This window comes from Bufo gargarizans, chromosome 6 (genome assembly GCF_014858855.1).
Source record: "Bufo gargarizans isolate SCDJY-AF-19 chromosome 6, ASM1485885v1, whole genome shotgun sequence".
In the NCBI taxonomy this organism is placed as follows: domain Eukaryota; kingdom Metazoa; phylum Chordata; class Amphibia; order Anura; family Bufonidae; genus Bufo; species Bufo gargarizans.
This window is the reverse complement of record NC_058085.1, coordinates 341,333,675-341,341,380: the sequence shown is the minus strand read 5'-3', so window position 1 is coordinate 341,341,380 and position 7,706 is coordinate 341,333,675.

Here is a 7,706-nt window from a genome sequence, read left to right as displayed (position 1 = left end):
ACTAATTGCCGTTCCCCACCGTCATCTCCTTCTGACTGTGGATGCTCCAGAGTTTGGGAATCAGGGCACAAGGTCTCCTCATATCCCTCTTCAAGCGAGCTTGGCGAGAGGCACAAATTAAGGAATGAAAACAGCTCCTCGGAATATCCGAGTGTGGGATCACTTGTTTGCCAAGACTCTCCATGGTGGGTGGAAGGAGTATCAGCGTGAGGATTCTGTTGACCAGACTCTTGGCTACTGAGACTGGACTTTGTGGAAAACAGGGTGGTGCTTAACTGACTGGAAGCATTATCTGCTGCAATCCAACCGACCACCTGGTCGCACTGGTCTGACTTTGAGAGTGGTGTCCTGCGCCGCCCTGTAAACTGGGACATGAAGCTAGGTATCGTGGATGAGTGTGTTTCTTGTGCTCTGGCAGCAGGCAGTTTCACCGCGCCCAGGGCCACGGCCTCTGCGTGCACCATCAGCAGCACGGCCACTTCCCCATCCCTTACTGCTCGCCTTGCGCATATGTAATGGTATATATGCTTGCAAGTATGTCACCCGTACAGTAACGCAGGTTTTGTAAGTGTATGCGCAAATAAGGTACAGAGAATGTCACTGATATTTAGAATGCACAAATGTAATAGAGGAGGTATAGCGCAAGTAATGTCGCTGTCACCAGCGGCTAATAAAAAATTACACTGAATTAATGTCACAGATATTTAGGATGGACAAACGTTATACTGGAGATGTAGCACAGGTAATGTCGCTGCCACCAGCAGCAAAAAAATTAGACTGAATGTCACTGATATTTCGGATACGCAAACATTATAGAGGAGATGTAGCGCAGATAATGTAACTGTCCGCAGCGGACACCGTCTACGGAAAAAGTACACTGGATGTCACAGATATTTTTAGGCTGCGCACAGGAGATGTAGCGCAGATAATGTCGCTGTCTGCAGCGGCCAAACAATTGCAAGCTATTTAGCGCAAGTAGCGCTAAAAATATATATTGCTGCCAGATACAACTATGGTCCTTAAAAGAATTTGGGGTCTCTAACAAGTTTTAGCAATTTAGTGCAGGTTGCACTAAAAATATATATTGCTGCCACACACAACAATAGCCCTTAAAAGGAGTATAAACAAGTATAAAAACTTAAATATTGCTATTTCACTCCCTACACTATCTCTCCCTTCTGCTCTCCAGCTCGTCCTAAAACTGAGCCGAACATGTGTCATCGGGTGCTATATGCTACGGCAGGCATGCTCAACCTGCGGCCCTCCAGCTGTTGTAAAACTACAATTCCCACAATGCCCCGCTGTAGGCTGATAGCTGTAGGCTGTTCAGGCATGCTGGGAGTTGTAGTTTTGCAACAGCTGGAGGGCCGCAGGTTGAGCATGCCTGTGCTACGGCATTACAGTGAATGGCAGTACTTACCTGCACATTTATTGGCTACCTAGAAGCCAACAAACATGCGGGTAGGAGACTCGAGCATCGCGCTCGAGCACATGCGGTATTCGGCCAAACACTGTAATGTGCCGAGCATCGCGATGCTCGAGCCGAACTAGTGTTTGGCCGAGCATGCTCGCTCAACACTAGTAAGCAGTGTGAGGGTTAACTCTTCTGATTTGTAGCTAGAATAAACAAAAGCCACTAATAAGGAATCCTGAGACGCAGCAATAAGATGAAAGAATCAACATAAATCATTTGTTTTCTCTGTGAAGTGCTGCCCCATCCTTCCTGACGCCCTAGGCACATGCCCTCTTGTGCCTTGTAAATACAGCCCGACCCTGCCTCTGAAGAGAGTAACCCACAGCCAAGATTCATAAAAAGTGGACCCTATCATTATGGAACCAGGTTTTCCCACCCATAACAGACCGGCACTTTACTTCCCCACCATGACACTGGGACTAATAGTGTCCCAGTCTCCGATCAAGTTCTTTTTGTCCAGCAAAGGTGCCTTCTTATGCTGCAGATTCTGTTGCAAGCATGCCCCGGAGAAGCAGAGTGGAGGATGTGAGTGGTAGTAGTTCTGGCTGCAATAATAATTTACAGTGGCAATCTTCACACTGATGCTCCCTAGAACTAGGGCAATGAGAGGAGGGTGCAACCTTTCTTCAGCGGGGCACAGCCTAATTTTGGGGATCCTGCCTGGCAGTTGGGGTGCCCTTGGTGTGGATTTGGTGCTATTGCCAGAGTATGGTGCTGGAGTCAGTAACCAGGCTGGTTGTAGAAGAAAAATATCTCTCTTTACTAAAGTGCAGAATGGGAGTTGTAGTACATCCAACAATATCAAGGCATAGTTCCAAACAATTCTCAATGCAAATCTTCCCAGATAGCAAAGTATGGATACAGGCCAGGATGGGGATTGTAGTACTCCTTCTATCTATCTCTCCAAATTCTCTCTCTGCAGAATCTAAGGCTGACAATAGTATTCTTGCAATGTTGGCTCTAATTCGCAGCTGAGGGTACAGGATTACGATACGGCGGGCCAGACCATGTCTGGGTGTGAAGGGTGTTTTAACAGTGTCCCTCTCACTGCACTAAAGTTGATCAGCATTAAACAGTAAATACCTTACTGACTGACTTCACTGCTTGGCCATGCAGATTCTGGACCTTCTAGTTCTTTATTCCTTTCTGTGGAGTACTGTGAAGTAGAGATGGCTTTCTCTCTGTGGATCTCTCAGAGATAGTGATTCTCTGGAGTTCAGGCCTAGTCCCCTGAGGAGTGAGCACATGTAGCTCCCTCTCACTTCCTCTGCTAACACTGCAAATTGAGCCAGGGGCGGATCTAAGTCCAACTCCTAACTTCCTACAGGGGAAGAGACAGGATTGTTAACCCTGACTGACCCATACTAAACCATACTGAACATTACAATGCATTAACATATTAAATAAAATAAAATTACATAACAAGAACAGTTTGCAAGTACCTATTCTGAAAATAAGGTACATTCACCTAAACGGGACTTGCAGAAATCCATCTGCTTCTGACCCCCCTGTGATCGGGCCAACCGTGTCTCAGCCCCCTCTCTCCAATTGCCCCATAGGAGCTGCAGGGGCTGCATCTAGGGTATATAGCACCTTGTACTTCTCGCTCTTTACTCCATTATACATGATATCCTTTACTTTCTCTGTCAGGCACATACAGGATGCTTTCACATGTTACTTTATATTTTTTTGCTAGGAAAATATTGAATTTTAAAAGAAATTATCCCATCGTGAACAGCAGCAATATTTCTGAGGAGTGCTGACAATTGAGACAGACTTGTTGCATTCTATTCACTCCTATGAAGTAAAATCACAAATTAAAAGGGGTGGGGGCGGGGGGTGCTATAATAGGCCCTCAATAAAGAAACACTCTGAAAAGTAGATTTTTCAGGTATTTTGAGGCCAAATATCTACAAGTCAGATGTTTCCCTTACGAAAAACGCTTTTGGCTGCCCAACTCAAAGCTATCTGGGTGTGATAATTACATTTTCCTACCCATTGGCCTCTGTTCTGGAAAATTACACCAGCAAATATCTCAAGCACAAAAATCCATATTATATTATTTTGCTGTGAAAAGTGCGGCAATAATTGGTAACTCGGGAACTTTCATGTCATTGGGCTCATGAATCCAGATATAATGGTGTCATCCACAGAAACCAGACCAGTCAACACTTTTATTTTGTGACCTGCTCTGAGATATGGAGGTTGACTGGAGCAGTGTTTCCTGAACTGGACCTTTGCAGGGTCTCTGGGGCTTCGGACTGAGATTAGGAAATGGGGTCTTAGCTTCATTTTGGAGGCCAAGCGCACGACTATACTACACTACTTTAAAACCCCACAAACCAAGCAAATGCTTGGGACCACGGAGATCAGGGGTCTTTTTACGCACCTGGGGCGTAAAAACCCAAGGGCAGAATATAGAATATTTGACACAGTCCTGACCTCAGTATCTGAGGAAAGGGATTTAGGAGTAATTATTTCAGAAGACTTAAAGGTGGGAAGACAATGTAATAAAGCAGCACGAAATGCCAGCAGAATGCTTGGATGTATAGGGAGAGGTATAAGCAGTAGAAAGAGTGAAGTGCTTATGCCGCTGTACAGATCACTGGTGAGACCTCACTTGGAGTATTGTGCGCAGTACTGGAGGCCATATCTCCAGAAGGATATAGATACTCTAGAGAGAGTTCAGAGAAGAGCTACTAAACTAGGTACATGGATTGCAGGATAAAACTTACCAGGAAAGATTAAAGGACCTTAACATGTATAGCTTGGAAGAAAGAAGAGACCGAGGGGATATGATAGAAACTTTTAAATACATAAAGGGAACCAACAAGGTAAAAGAGGAGAGAATATTTAAAAGAAGAAAAACTACCACAAGAGGACACAGTTTTAAATTAGAGGGGCAAAGGTTTAAAAGTAATATCAGGAAGTATTACTTTACTGAGAGAGTAGTGGATGCATGGAATAGCCTTCCTGCAGAAGTGGTAGCTGCAAATACAGTGAAGGAGTTTAAGCATGCATGGGATAGGCATAAGGCCATCCTTCATATAAGATAGGGCCAGGGACTATCCATAGTATTCAGTATATTGGGCAGACTAGATGGGCCAAATGGTTCTTATCTGCCGACACATTCTATGTTTCTATGTTTCTATGTTTCCTGCTGGCCATAAGGGGTTGGCTGACAAAAATGACTAAAGCTTGTGCAGCCGGTTTAGCAACACAGGGGCCCAGGTGGGGGGCTACCAGGGGAGGAGCTGAGTGACGTGACAAGGTGGAGCTTACAAGTGTCACAGGGGCTCTAAGACAACTTTGCTGGGAGGGATCCAAATTTGCCCCTGCTTATACCTGTATACTGATAAATAAACCAATTCTGGCTGAATACAGCCACCACTAGAGGGAGCTAACTGGATTCATTTAGCTTTTATCGAACCCAGTGGAAGCTGTATGACTCTGGATGACTCATGATTGAATGAGAGCCTCCTCTAGTGGTACTGTAACTAAAGGTAGTTGGTTTGAGAATATCATAACAAGCAGGAGAAGCAATTCAGTGCTGTCCCCCTCCTATCATGGGATCCTTATAGGACATGTGCTGACTCTTTTTGGCAGAGCTTCTCTTGGACAAACATACTGACGACCTATCCATAGGATAAGGCGTCAATATTAGATTGTTGGTGGTCCAAGACCTGGCGCCCCCATGACCAACTGTTCTGGAAGCAAGCAGTGTACATAGCTGGAAGTGTGTAGTGGCCAATCTTGGGTGCTGCAACTGATGCTACTATTCAAGTGAATGGGAGCGGAGCTGCCGAAAGTGGTCACTACACATTTCTGGCTCTGTAGACCGCTTGCTTTTGGAATAGCTAATCGATAGAGGAGTCGGACCCCCACCAATCTCACATTGATGACCTATGGATAGGTCATTAATATGTTAGTCCCAACAAAAAAAAACTTCAAAGATCATACTTTTGCCTTGAGATATCCTTTATCTTTGGGTTGTGACGTGAATTCTCCTTTGTCTGATCAATCATGACGATCACGCGTCTTCTGAATGTCTGTGACATCGTGTTGAGCTGTTGCATTTCCCCCCATCTCCAGTTACCACTGGTCATCGTCGGTGCGTGATCACCTTCATCGCATTTCTGACCTGACAGCAGAAGTAAAAACCATGTGCAATGATTAAACGACTCATTTTATGAAGTATGAAAGCATCCAATACGTCACACACGATAGATCAGGGACATCCTGTGTCACCGGTGATCTGCCGCTGACATTTCCGGCAAGTAGAATTCCCGATTGCCTGTAGATGTCTTCATCTATGGCCTCCCCTGTCTTCTAGAGAGTGATGTCTACACATGAATGCTCCTTCCTGTCTATCTCTGGAGAGCATCTCAGGCACATATCTACTTTGTCACCACTTAGTGATTAATGGCTTCAATACATTCTGCTTTATAAATATGCAAGTTCATTTTCTCCTTTTTTTTGGCAGGAGATGCTTCTGTTTTTTTGGTCATTCTTCAGTTTTTTGCTACCCAAAGGACTTGGCATATTCTTGCCAACCCAACAAGTTCTGACAGAGTCGGCAAAGATGCTCTAGGCGTGTAAGGACTGCCATTTCAAATCTAATTGTACTGCAGAAAGTACTGAGCAGTGGCACACAGTGATAGCAGGAGAGCGGGGGAGGGGACGGCGGCCTGAAGAGCAGGAAAATAAGGAAAAAATTACAAATGAGGAAATTTTACATAAAGTAGAAAGAAGGTTAATACAGAAAGCTTATATGATTGTTTTCCCCAAAATTTTAAGTCCCCTCCTGCAATGTAAACAATATGGATTACTGTCCATTGACCCCGTAGAGAGCACCTGTCTCCTCTCCTGACAGGTCTGTCTTAGTAACTACTTGCATCCCCCATGTAATAACAATTCTGAAGCATCTATTCCTAGGACTACATGATGTGCCTAACATGTTCTTCAGTTATATAAATGGTAAAAAGTATAAATCTGAAGGTGTCGGCCCTTTACAGAGTGATGAGGGGGGAGCTGCAGACACTACTCATTTCCATGGTTACGACCACCCTGCAATCCATCAGTGGTGGTCTTGCTTGCACACTATAGGAAAAAGCATCAGCCTTTATGCGCTCCCACGGCCCAGGCCACCAGAGAGGCTGAGGCTTTTTTCTATATTGTGCAAGCACGACCACCACTGATGGATTGCAGGGTGGTCTGTAACCATGGAAACGAGCAGTGTATAATGTGATGGAAAAATTAATCCAGCCAGCAAAGGAAGCAATATGGACAATCACAATACATTAGTAAGTGCCTTGCATTAAAGGGTTTCTACCACCTGATTTTGACCTAATTAGCTCTCAGACACTAGCGATCTGCTAGTGTCTGATCTACCTAACAATGCTATTTTCAGACCTTTGTGTGGATCCGTTTCACAAAAAAACGAACTTTTATTGATATGCTAATGAGCCTCTAGGTGCTATGGGGGCGTCTTTTCAGCACCTAGAGGCTCGGTCTACTCACACTGAATGCCGCCCAGCGCGTCCCTCCAGCCCGCCCATCTCCTCTAGAATGCCATCTTCCATCTGAGCCAGCGGATGAATTCTCGCGCCTGTATTCGGCGCAAGCGCAGTGACTGTCTAAACGCTCCCTATGCCGGCATCTCCACTGCACCTGCGCCATCTGTTCCTCAGAGCACTCTGACGCAATCGGCGCAGGCGCAGTGGAGATGTCTGTGCAGGGAGCGGTTAGACATTCACTGCGCCTGCGCCGAATACAGACGTACACGGCGCAGGCGCGAGAATTCATCCGCTGGCTCAGATGGAAGATGGCATTCTAGAGGAGATGGGCGTGCTGGAGGGACGCGCTGGGCGGCATACAGTGTGAGTAGACCAAGCCTCTAGGTGCTGAAAAGACGCCCCCATAGCATCTAGAGGCTCATTAGCATATCAATAAAAGTTCGTTTTTTAGTGAAACTGATCCACACAAAGGTCTGAAAATAGCATTGTTAGGTGGATCAGACACTAGCAGATCGCTAGTGTCTGAGAGCTAATTAGGTCAAAATCAGGTGGTAGAAACCCTTTAAAGGGATTCTGTCATGACATTTTAGGCCTATAACCTAAACATATGGCCAGGTCCGTACTAATAATCTGAATTTGAAACTGTCCTTATTAAATCTGCCTGTGGCTCTATTAGCACATAAAACAGTTTTTTATAACCTGTTATTCACCTACCT